The sequence below is a fragment of the Armigeres subalbatus genome, chromosome 3 (assembly GCF_024139115.2).
Source record: "Armigeres subalbatus isolate Guangzhou_Male chromosome 3, GZ_Asu_2, whole genome shotgun sequence".
Classification (NCBI taxonomy): domain Eukaryota; kingdom Metazoa; phylum Arthropoda; class Insecta; order Diptera; family Culicidae; genus Armigeres; species Armigeres subalbatus.
The window spans coordinates 191,427,213-191,439,764 of record NC_085141.1 but is presented as its reverse complement, the minus strand read 5'-3'; the positions used below and the strand labels follow the sequence as shown (position 1 = coordinate 191,439,764).

Genomic DNA, 12,552 nt, shown 5'->3' with positions numbered 1-12,552 from the left:
ACTGATTCATAGTCCAGAAAATTAGGAAAAAATAATAATAAAATTCTGTTTGTTAATAGAATACTAAGGTCCTAATAAAATTGGATGGAATTTTGAAATCCGAAAAAAGCTTTCAGCATCCTAAAAACGTAATGAATAAATCCATTCAATATCCAAAAAGTGCGAATTATATGCAGCTGTACTCAAATTACTTTAAGAAAAGGCTGCCTTATAAAAGAAATTAGAATATAGAATTTAAAAAATAGAAACGAAAATTATGTACACAGTAGTTGATAAAGTTAGCTGAAGTTGGTTGTGTCTAGCACGTCAAGGAAGTCAATGAAATATTATGAACTCGAATTGTGCACTTGTGATGCAAAATAATTATTCCATATATTTTTATTCATAATGGAAGCTTTGATTGTAGCATGAGTCAAAAGTTATAATATAAAAACATGATAATCGAAACAAAGCTTAATACTTGAAATTAACTACGAAACGACAACCTAGTTTTAAAATAAACCGCTAATGATTGAAACGCGAGCAATCCTCAACGTGTCGTCCTCTGCTATTCACGGTAACGTTCACGCGAATAATCTGTCGAGTGCTGGGGCTAGGTGTGCGGTAGCAAAGCGACCTATAGCCCGGAGGAATGGGAGGCGAGTCTTCTGTTCTGTCCTCTGACTTATCTGGCAGTTGTCCAAAGTCGTCCATTTCGTAGGAATCCAAATTTAAAACATATCGCATGCCGACGTGTTGCATGCCTTGCTCGCTGTTTTCGTGGAGTTCGTAGTTCCCATGAGTTTGCGCTGGTGCCTATTGATCATTTCCAAGGAAATATTCGAAATATTATCCAGCAGAATAGTCGCGAAGCTGTCTTCCTCATTCTCGGTTATGGGACGAATCTCGCAATCTTGAGTGTCGTCTGACTGCTGCTTCAACGGTGATATTTTTTATCTTGTATCTCATAACCCTGTATGAAAATCTGCGGAATTGTTCTGTTGGGGTATGGCGGCGCTTCTTCGGGAGCAGAATGAGATTGATTGGTGCCATAAGCTCTCACCAGATGTTGATGTTGCACGCATAAGGGTGGTAATTTGCGGGGGCTTTTCACGCTTTTCGGAGCCAATGTCTGCGTCCCGGGCGGAATATTCAAATTGACAATCATCAGTGGTGTCTTGGGGGTTTCACTCGATTTTCTGGAAAGAAAGAGAAACAGAGAAACTCATAAATTATAAGACTAGAGAGAGCGGCGAATTAAAATATATCAGAGGGGATGCCTTTCGGGCCCTGCATGACAGTCTCATATAGCGTGTGAAAGTTGTTTCACGCTGTTTTGTGAATCAACACAAACTGCTAGCGCCTCGTAGATTAAAAATAATTTGGTCGTATCAACTCCTTTGTGTCTACTTCTTCCCGGGGCCTTCTTGATGCCGCGCAATTCTCATGAACGCCAATCTAGAAGTGACTCATAATGTCTGCACGTCTTCGCGTTGACCTACAACAAATGCAACTTGATGTGTTTTGGGGGCAGGATTTGTTTTTTGCGTTTCTCCATTTGTTCCGAAGGGGGATGTAGTTTTGTGGCTATATCAGAAGGTAGTAGAGTCGGCTCGAGTTGGCCGTAGAATAAATTTTATATGTAGGCCAGCGTTTAAAAAAAATGAGATAGGCATAGTTAATTAATTAATAGAATAAAGCATGAAATGTCCCAACTTGTTGCAGTTGTATACACTCATTCTTATTTTTTTTTTAGGAAACGTCTGCTAGATATGTATGTACAACGAAAATATTTCCCTTTGCCTACCTACCTTTTGTGTTGGAAGCAAAGTAAAAATCAAATAATTTGTGATAAAATTAAACGAAATAGTTATTCGATGCGACCCTGACCACACATAGTACCACCAGTTTGACGCATCTCTTTCTCTCTACGTCGTATGCTCAGCGAACTCCTCGTGGTCGCCGCCACCACCAATAAGCAGCACCTCCATTTAATGTCTTCTCATTAGTCGTCCCTGACGGCTGTTTTGGGGTTCTCGGAAAAAAGCGGCGCGAATGAGCTACAACCGCGTCAAAACTTATTTACATATATTTTTTTTAATTATGTGAATGCGCTATATTGGCTATCAAATATTAGCAATCAAACGAAGCCGCTCTCCGCTTGAAGATTGCGCGTGAGACATATCTGATGGTCGTGATTCCAGTCGTCTGCGCAGATGAAATGATATATGTAGAGACAAATGGAACTAGATCTCGATGGATAAAAGATCCAAATCAGGGAAGATATCTTCGTTATGGGAGAAGATGTGTTAAAAGGTACGATCGCTTCGATTTGTATTTTAGTCTTGCTAAGGTCTTTCTCATGCGCTAAGGTCGACAGAAGGCTAATGTTTACTACATACGCGGTCCCATATTGCTGAGTATCTTGCATAAATCGATACAGCACTATAAAGTAGGGTCTGGGAGTTTGTGCCAGCTGTTGATCAGCACGTGAATTAATTTGCCAACTTAGTGGCATATGCATAACTAAACCTATGCAAATATTCTTCTCGGAAATTGTGGATTATTTTTGGATTCCCTGCATTTTCAAAATTGTTCTTAGTTTTTAAAGTTGTAGAACATCTAAATTATACGAAAAGGTTCATGCAAAAGGTACCAAGTCGATAAATTAACCATATGCCATATAAGTGTTAATAAAAACGATAGAAAAGCAGATATTACTCACTTCCGTGCACTGTCATGTGATAAAAAAAAGTGATATTTTCGTAGAATTCCTTTCATTTTTCGCGTTTCTATAGAAAGTGAGAGGGACAGATATATAAACATCTCCCATTTAAGGACACTCCTCACGGAATCCAATTTTCAAAGTACTCGAGTTTTTAAGGGCACACCATTCGATACGGAAGCAACGCAAAACTGTCATTTTTATTGTTTCAGCTTTGCTGCGTGATTTGTGAAAACGAAGGTGTATTAAGGAGCAGGATGGACATAGTCGGCGACGGTCAAGCTGTGGAGCCAACAACGCTGGACGAGGTTAAGAAGTCTCTGAACGAGCTGAAAACAGTAAAGCTTCTGGGAAGGACGAGATTCCGGTTGAGCTTTTCAAACACGGATGTGAGCAGATGCATCAATCAATCCACCACATTATCCAGAAAATATGGGAGGATGAAGAACTGCCTGCCGGCTGGTTGGATGGCCTCATATGCCCAATCTATAGATGACCCATCTTTTGCACCTTGTGGATGGATTCAATGGAGTAAATTATCAAAAAGTAAATCAATCTTAGACTGGTTTCGAAGCCGACGACACGAGTCTACAAGCTCCAGAGCGCTGGAAAGAAGCGGATACGAATTTGTTGGATCTGCTAAACCCTCTGACTGATGAGAGCTCTGTGTAAAGGTTAGATTCCGAAATGTCAAACGCAATGAAATCAGATTTCGTACAAAAACGAATTCGGAACTCATAAGAAGAAACAAAAAATTGTTTGAACTTCAGTACCGATGCATGGTCAAAATCAGTATGTTACTGTTGATGCCGAAACTTATTGAGAGCGCCCACAACTAAATCTGAATAAAAAACGACTTCTTCATGTCTTCTCAATAGAAATGAAGCAGAAAGACATGCACTAAATAAATGACACGGGTATACTACAAAATTTCAATAAAATGGACGCCCGAACAAAAAAGTGGTTCAACCCAAAAAAAAAAGAAATGTTACCATTTTTGCATTAGTATATCATAAGGCTAACACGATGATACTAACAATTAATTGCATATTATTCGGCAACTCGGCCGTACGAAAACCATTTTTTGTTAAATATCTTGGCTGTGCATATGCACAGCATATGTTTCGAAATGGACAAATTGATATGAAATTTGCGAAAAAGAACCCACGTGTCTTGGAGGGACTCGAACCCTCAACCTCCTACTCTCTAGATAGGCGTGATAACCCCTACACAACAAGACCACTTAAAGGTCACGTTTGCGGAAAAGCCATCAGAATCCGAGTACCAACCTCCACCGCGGTTAGCTCTCTTTTTTGCAAATTGAATATCTTTCGGATGCTTGATTTGCCCAATCTCCACATGTGCTTTACTGTTGTATATCCACAGTCAAGCGAGTGCACATTGTTTATTAAACGAGAGGATCGCACTCCATGCCCCCCAGTAACGGGCTGGGCGGGACGGTATAGAATGCGAATTCAATCGCACTCTGCTGTGCCAAAGGCTTGCTTGGCTAAAGCATTTGATGAGTTTGATTGCCTTTAAGCGGTCGCGTGTACTCAGACGACTAATGACGGTGAAAGACCGACACTTGATTACAATGATACTTTTATGCCCAGTGAAGTGGAGAAAATTTCCAACCCGAAAATTTCCTAGACCAGACCTGGAATCGAACCCAGCCACCTTCAGCATGGTCTTGCTTTTTAGTCGCGCATCTTATCGCGATGTGCAAGATTGAGATGGAGCAGCATGGTTTTCCACAATCGATCTTACCAGTAATTTCTTCTATGTCGTTTTACACTTAAATTGGATTATGTAAGCCACCTTATATCTGCCCAAACCTTTTTTCTAACGAAAAGTTTTGCGATTCAGCTGGAAATCGAACCCACACTCCTCAGTATAAATGCCTGTAACAGCCAACCATACGGTCACAAAGCCCAAAACTGGATGGTAGTTGTAAACCGATTACATGAGCATGGAGTAAGTTTGAATAAAAATAACAAACTTTCAAATTTGTGGGACTCAACTTTTCAAAACATGGATTGAGGTTGAAATAAGGAAAGAAACAGAAAGCTTTAGAAGACTTAAAACACAATCGGAAGTTTTTATTCCTGTTTGCGTATGGCACTGCGACCAATTTTCAGATCTATTACCTACCCTAGCAGCACACATGTTGCACATAGGGTCTTGCAACTTTTATGTCACCAGATTTTGTCACAATAAAGTTGCTGCAACCATTTTCGCTTGACCTGTGCTGCTCGGGTATGGCATTATTTGGGTCCTTAATAAGCGCATTTCGCATTACTTCAGTGCTATGGAGTGGCAATGCACGCTCAAATGATGAACACAATTTTTTGTTCCATTTACACAAATCGGGTCTCTTCTAGAACAGCACTTTGATGAGCGATAGTCACAATGACTCGGACGGTAGTGTTAATGGTCATTTTTAACATGTAAACATATGCTCAGATTCCTGGTTTTATGGGGAATGCAATGCTGTTGAAAACATTGATATCCGAGCTTCAATAAAATCTTACGGGCTATTTTGTGACTGTGTAACTCTCGTTCATCTATGTGTTGTTCTAGAAGGGGCCCTTTTTGTGTGAATGGAACACAAAATTTTGTTCATCATTTTAAGCGTGCATTCACCAGCAATTCCCCTCTCCTTCGCCCATTGTGAATATGAACACGAATTGATTAAATAAATTGAATTTTAAACGACAACAACAAAAACCCTGACTAATCCACCTAGCGGTGATGGCACCTTTCTCGTGCATTACAAAATCTAATAAACCCATAGGAATGTTCTAAAACAGTACTGAAAGATGGATATTTTCTATTATTATTTAATCAGACTAAGGCCGAAGTGACCGAGGCAAAATCGCGGTGAGGGCTCACATTGTCTTCTCTTGAACCTCTTTCTATCATATACTTCGTCTTCGAAATGTTGATGACTAGTCCGATCCGCTTAGCTCCCCTCTTCAGTCTGATGTAGGCTTCCTCCATCTTCTCAAAGTTACGTGCCATAATATCTATGTCGTCAGGGAAGCCAAATAGCTGGACGGAAAAATGTACCACTCGTGTTAATCCCTGCTCTTCGTATTATTCCTTCCAAAGCGACGTTGAATAGCAGACACGAAAGCCCATCACCATGCCGTAACCCTCTGCGCGTTTCGAAGGGACTCGAGAATGCCCCTGAAACTCGAACTACGCACATCACCCGATCCATCGTCGCTGATCAACCATGTTAGTTTATCCGGAAATCAGTGTTCGTGCATTAGCTGCCATGGCTGATCCCGATAAATTGTATCATATGCGGCTTTGAAGTCGATGAATAGATGATGTGTGGGCACGTTGTATTCGCGGCATTTCTACAGTACTTGGCGAATGGAAAACACCTGGTCCGTGGTGGAACGTTCGCCCATAAAACCCGCCTGGTACTGCCCCACGAACTCCCTTGTAATTGGTGCTAGTCGACGGCATAAAATTTAGGAGAGTACCTTGTAGGCGGCGTTCAGCAATGTGATTGCGCGGTAGTTGCTACAATCCAGCTTATCGCCATTTTGTAGGTGAGACGACACACGACACCTTCCATCCACTCCTGCGGCAAAACTTCCTACTCCCAAATCTTGGTAATGACGCAGTGCAGCGCTCAAGCCAGTGCCTCACCACCTTGTTTAAATAGCTCTCTTGGTAGCTAGTCAACCTCCTCCCCCTCAATCCTGAATTTCATGGAGATCCTGCGCGTTCTCTCAGGTCCATCACCATACCGCCATCGCGCCATCTTCGTCTGCCACATCGTCATTCAGGTGTTCTTAGTAGTGCTCCCGCCACCTTTGGATCACCTCACGCTCGTTCGTAAGAAGGTTCCCGTTTATGTCTTTTTTGTATGGACTTTCGTGTAACATAGCGCTGTACAGTTGCTCCGTTTCCTCACGGTCTCGATCTTCATGCTGACGCTTTTTCCTACAAAAATCGAGATTTGTCTGCTCCGCGCCCGTTTATATCGTGCCTCGCTCGCCCTCGTGCGGTGTTGCAGCAATCTCACCCATGCTGCTTTCTGTTCTTCTACTAACTGCTCACATTTGCTTTGGCGCGTGTTGTACACCGTCGAGAGTTTTAGCGCAGGCATACTGCAACAAGGTAGTGATTGGATTTAATATTCGCTCTGCGGTAAGTGCGGACGTTTGTGATGTCGGAGAAGAATTTGCTGTCGATTAGAACGTGGTCGAATAGGTTTTCCGTTTCTTGATTGGGTGATCTCCATGTTGCCTTGTGGATATTTTCGCGGGGAAAGAAGCTGCTTCGGACTACCATTCCGCGGAAGGCTGCGAAGTTTATGCACCGTTGGCCGTTATCATCCGATACGGTGTGCAGACTATCCGGTCCGATGACCGGTCTATACATTTCCTCCCTTCCTACCTGCGCGTTCAAGTCGCCGTTGACGATTTTGACGTCCCACAGTGGGCATCCATCGTATGTCTGCTCCAGCTGTGCGTAGAACGCTTCTTTCTCGTCGTCGGATCTACCTTCGTGTGGGGAGTGCACGTTGATGAAACGGCCTTTTATCGGCCCCTTGCACATCCTTGCGTTGATTGGCTGCCACCCAATCACACGTTGGCACATCTTACCCAGCACTATGAAGCCGGTTCCCAGCTTGGTGGTGCCACAGCTTTGGTAGAAGGTAGCCGCTCGATGCCCGCTTTCCATACTTTCTGTCCTGTCCAGCAAATCTCCTGCAGCGCCACGACGTCGAAGTTGCGGGGATGTAATTCATCGTAGATTATTCTGTCGCATCCTGCGAAACCTAGCGGCTTGCAGTTCCAAGTTCCAAGCTTCCAATCGTGATCCTATATTCGTCGCCTAGGTCTTTGCCGATTATATCGAGTCGTATTATCTCTTATATTGCTCGTAGTTATTGGTTTTCCATGCGGCTTATTGGGCCTGCGCAAACCTCCTGTCTCCTGAAGGGCCATCGTGTCAGGTCTTTTTTGTGTCCCACCTGACACCAGGACTTGGGCTTGTGCACTTTGAGCGGCACACGGTCGCTTTTGTCGTTCCTACTTGCGGATACATGCAGCTGTTTATAAGAGTTTAACAGGGCCCACTGTCAAACAAACCCCACCACATCCTAGGCAAGCCCCACAACTCGCAGATGGCCTGGAGAGGGATCGTCCAGCCATTGGACATAGTCCCTGCTGCCCGTAAACGTTTCACGTACGAGAAATAAAATGATCATCAATTTACTGTTTTGATCCAAGGAAAAATCATACAATGATGGAAACAAACTAGCGTCGAAATGTGCATGAGGTCTTTGAGTTCGATAAGTTTCAACTCGCGCTTGGTTTTCGTCGTCCGTGAGTTATGGGATATTGATTTTCTTCCTAAAACTGTAAACAGTTACAACACTCTTAGCTAGATCGAACGTTCACTTCTTTGGTATCAGTGTTTTGCTCGGATGTTTTATAATGAACGAATCCCAATATATTTGAGCGGAATTTGCAAACTGTTATATATTTGCTGATGACTAAAATTGTATTCAATCATTTACTATTGCATTTCTCTATCATCATTAGTGCAATTCGTTTCCACCAGTGAGGTTTTGCTGTTATCTTCTGTTCCATTTTTATAGTGAGAAATCAAGTTTTTGGGGTGCAACTGTCTGCAACTACAGCCACCATCGACGAGCGGCGGTCATTAAAATGTTAATCAAAATATTTTATTCGCTGTCATAATCGTAAAACATTTTGCTATCAAAAGTGTTGCTCGCTGACAGAGAGTAGCAGCATGTACGGACCTAACCAGAAGCAACAAAGCGCGGGCGTCTGTGCTATACATAAATTAAATATCTATCAACAGCAACGGTCAGGCCAGCCGACCAGCAGCAGCCGCAACAACACTATAAATGTCTCGGCAAGCGAGCGTTGATGATGTGAACTTTAATATCTTTACCTCCCATGATGTCCAGCCGAGAACAGTGAGGAATCCCTGTCGCTCCCCTCCAATTTGCGCGCAGTGCAAGGACGAACGATTGGGCCTTCACTAGGTTCGCGTGGAGGCTGAAGATGGCGCTCGGTTAAACGCATCCTACGGCACAACATCCTGGCCCTGATGGTGATTGTTGACTAGCTAGTGGCGGTATGAATCTGCGAGTAAATGAACAAGCAAATCGCTTAATTAGATGCGGTCATGGCTGTGTACAAGAGATGAAAAAAATATGGCAAAGATCTTACACTTGTTGTCGAACTTTGCAAACCTAAATTAAATACGTAGAGAAATAGAATTAGGCACAGAGCCGTGCTACTCGGATAGCGATTTCAATTAAAATACACCATCGCGTTGCATGCAATTTGCTTCAGCACCGAGTTATACAAATATAGAAACAAAACTTGCTAATGTTTTGGTTAAGCTGAATTCTAATTATATGTAATTGATGGTTTTTGTTTCTTGTACATAAAATACTTCTACTGAAAAAGTTGTTCACACAATAATTGAACAAAAATAATTGAGATAAAGAAATAAAAAGTCCTTCGTCCTGTTCGAACTATTTAACCATTTCGTAATAAAGCGGATCACTTATTTGGTACTACGTAAATATTTAAGAAACATATGACTGCAGTCGAAACGAATTTCATAAATCATCTAATCTATCCAAATGCAAACCTTAAGAATCTGAAGATTATGTACAAGACACGCCCAACATAAACTACCTTGAACAGTTTAGTGCATTGAGGAATGTAGTCATCATCATACAGGAATATTTTAAGATAATTCATTCAATTACCTATGTCACTGCATTAGAACAAAATTTACGTAGCCTAAAAAATGAAAATTGTTGGATACCGTCGTCAGAGGTGACAATGGGTCTGGGGAGTGATAATCGCTCAGCGCCCTCACCGACACTCTAGAGTTCGGATAACAAAATCGTTCAGAAAGGTCTCTTATAATTCAATTTTCTTGTCCTGAGATACATTAAATCTATTCTACAAGCATTCTATGTAGTTAAAACAGTGACTCATTTTCACCCCCATTTGACCGATTATCTCCTCCGACGACGGTATAAAAAACGTACTAACTTTGTTCCGGATAGACAATAAGTAGTAATTGAACCGTCTTATTGCCAATTTGGCCGCAATCGTAAACTACTCTACTTTTCGACGGGAAGTTAATTTTAACAGTGCTTCCATATTTTTCTGAATATAATTTTTCGATCTTCAACTTTGTTTGAAATAGCTGAATAAATATAAAAATTGGCTTACGCCCAAATTGTATGTTAGTCGAGAATCAGTTATATTAAATTGACTCCCTTGTATATTTTTTGACAGTTAACTGCTGCAGTTAAAAGACAGCCCAATTAAAGAGCGCCCAGTTTGCGAACGTTTACTGTACCAGATTGAATTTTCTTTTATTTCTTTGTCGGCTTATTTTATGTAGTGGAATTTCTTGTTTAATTAGTTTCCTTAAAAGTGTATGCAGCAGTTTCGACATTTCCTTCGTTCCTTAAAATTGACTGCCAATAAATACTATTTAGTCTTTGTTTGATTATTTGATAATCTGCTGAATGGCATTCGAAGACTTCCTCGTACTCATAGTCGTTGGGTCGTTGAGGTCTGATGCTGGTTGGCGTCATTTCATCGATGAATACATTTAGGGGCTGGTCATGTACGCAAGATACAACCGAACTACCCTTAGGGTTGATGCCCACGTAGCGTTTTATAAAACTGCGTACGTTACGTCCACGCAAGTTACCCAGCATCAAATGTAGTCTTGCACACGTAAATGTGTGCATAAAATCCATTTGATGCTGGGTACCTTGCGTGGACGCGGCGTGCACGCAGCTTAAAAACCGCTACGTGAACTTCGGACCTTATGGTCATAGGGTCGCGTCTCGTCACCTTCCGTAGATTGATGCGTCAATCGAATAATGGGTGGTCTCATTGGTCGTCAGGATTTGATGGTTGTTCTTGTTGCTGTAGTTGCTGCTGATGATGATGATGATACTGGTGATGCTCTTGTTATTGTTTTTGATTCTATTGAGTATTAGCGTAAGGTGGTTGTGGTTCTATTTATTTGTTATTTTTTAGTTGGATTGATGGTTTCTTATAGTTGATGAAAGATTTTGCAGCAGGAGCTGAAAGAGCCACAATCGGTTGTTCAATTGTTATTGAAAATCGGGAAAATAACTTTTGGCCATAAGTACCAGTTACTCGTCATTTGGTTTGCTGTTGCTATTACTGCGTCGTTTAACCATTTCGGTGGTTCGTTTGACATTCGTCTAATTGATGATGTTATTTTTGATATTGCTGCCTTGGACATTGGTGCTGTTGATAAGAAATTTGTTTTGCACGGAGATGTTCTGCTGACGCTGTTCAATTTTCCGTTCAATGTTCAATTTTTCCCAGTCTGGGCTCCTCCTCCTCCACCTACATTTCATTTCCCCACCAGGAAATCCTTTCCAGCGGGGTTCGTTGATATGCGTAGAGAAACTTCACTATTCTTTTGACTTGCCCCATTTTGTACGATGTTCAGCAAAAAAGCTCAGCAATGGCATTATGCGCAAGGGTGATGGGGTCTGGTTGCAGCTGCTGTTTTCGGCGCTGTTGGAGCGGGGTAGTGAGATATGTGGCTTTTCATGTATACTACTATTTTCTGTCGATTCTTCTTCCAGAGATTTCGGCTGTCAAGCACTGGTTCCGCTGTATTTAATTTTGAGTTAAATTTATTCGCGGACACAAATTTTACTTCATTGTGAATTTCCTGAAGTTTTGATTCATGGCATCATCGAGCCAGTGTTTCGGTATTTGTCACTCGCGAGAAAATTCCTTTGCCAACTGAAAAACCCTACATAACTGTTCTTGCATAGACAATACGTGCGTGGAGACGCATGGTTGTCTAACATGGAAAATGTAGAATCAATCAAAAACAAAAAGCCTCGCATTGAAACTAAAAAATAAACAAATTATTTGAATTTATTCCAATATTAAAAAAAAAAACAAATAATATGTGAAGATTTTGTTTCATTATTTGGCTTCATCGCTTTAAATCAGATTTAAATGCAGTTCTAAAGTTATGGTTTTTATTTCCAAATAAATTTTCAAAAATTTGTTTTCTGATTGCCCAATCTCGAAATTCACAACCCTAATGACAAATTTACAAATACATGTCACAAAATATAAAACTCTGTGATATCGTACATCGGTTTCTCATATAAATACTGTTCACGAGAAAAGCACCATAACTGCTGAGAGGATTAATCTTCGTTTTTTAAATTACAAAAACAATCTATTTTGTGCTTGTGAACTACTAAACAGGAAGGAAAAAAATCACACTCACTAGCTGTCCGATAGGATCATTATTATAATAACGAACTACTTGTTGAAGCTAATTTTCCGCAGTGTCAATCAATCAATTTACGAACCTAAAGTTCACCTAACGCCGTGACCCCGTTGTCCACCTCATATATTCCAGGCAGCAGGGCGAGTGAGGTCCATGTTCAATAGCATAAAACATGTGCCACCGGCCGCGGTTTCTCCTGTCGAACGGCTGATGAGCGATCACCATGCATAAAGGTGGGCAGCTGTTCGAACGATTGCTACACACGGCGCGCGGAGTCGGATTTACTTTTCCGAGGAGAAAGATTGAAATCATAATACGTCAACAGCACGGGAGACAATAAGTCATCAAGCGTGGACAGTGCCTGTCACGGTGGACTGGACATATTCAGCAGTTCCTCGTTCGATGATGCTGCTGGGCTGGCTGCTGGTAGGAAAAGCACAATAATGGTGGAGTTAAGAGTCACGGCTAAACAGACTCACAACTGAGTTATTGTAGGGATGTCCTGGGTATTTGAG

The 12,552-nt window shown here is 41.5% G+C and overlaps 1 pseudogene; it reads right to left on the bottom strand.

Annotated features, from left to right (window-relative positions):
- Positions 1-400: 400 nt before the first annotated feature.
- Positions 401-8,842, bottom strand: LOC134225431 (uncharacterized; annotated as a pseudogene).
- Positions 8,843-12,552: the final 3,710 nt, after the last annotated feature.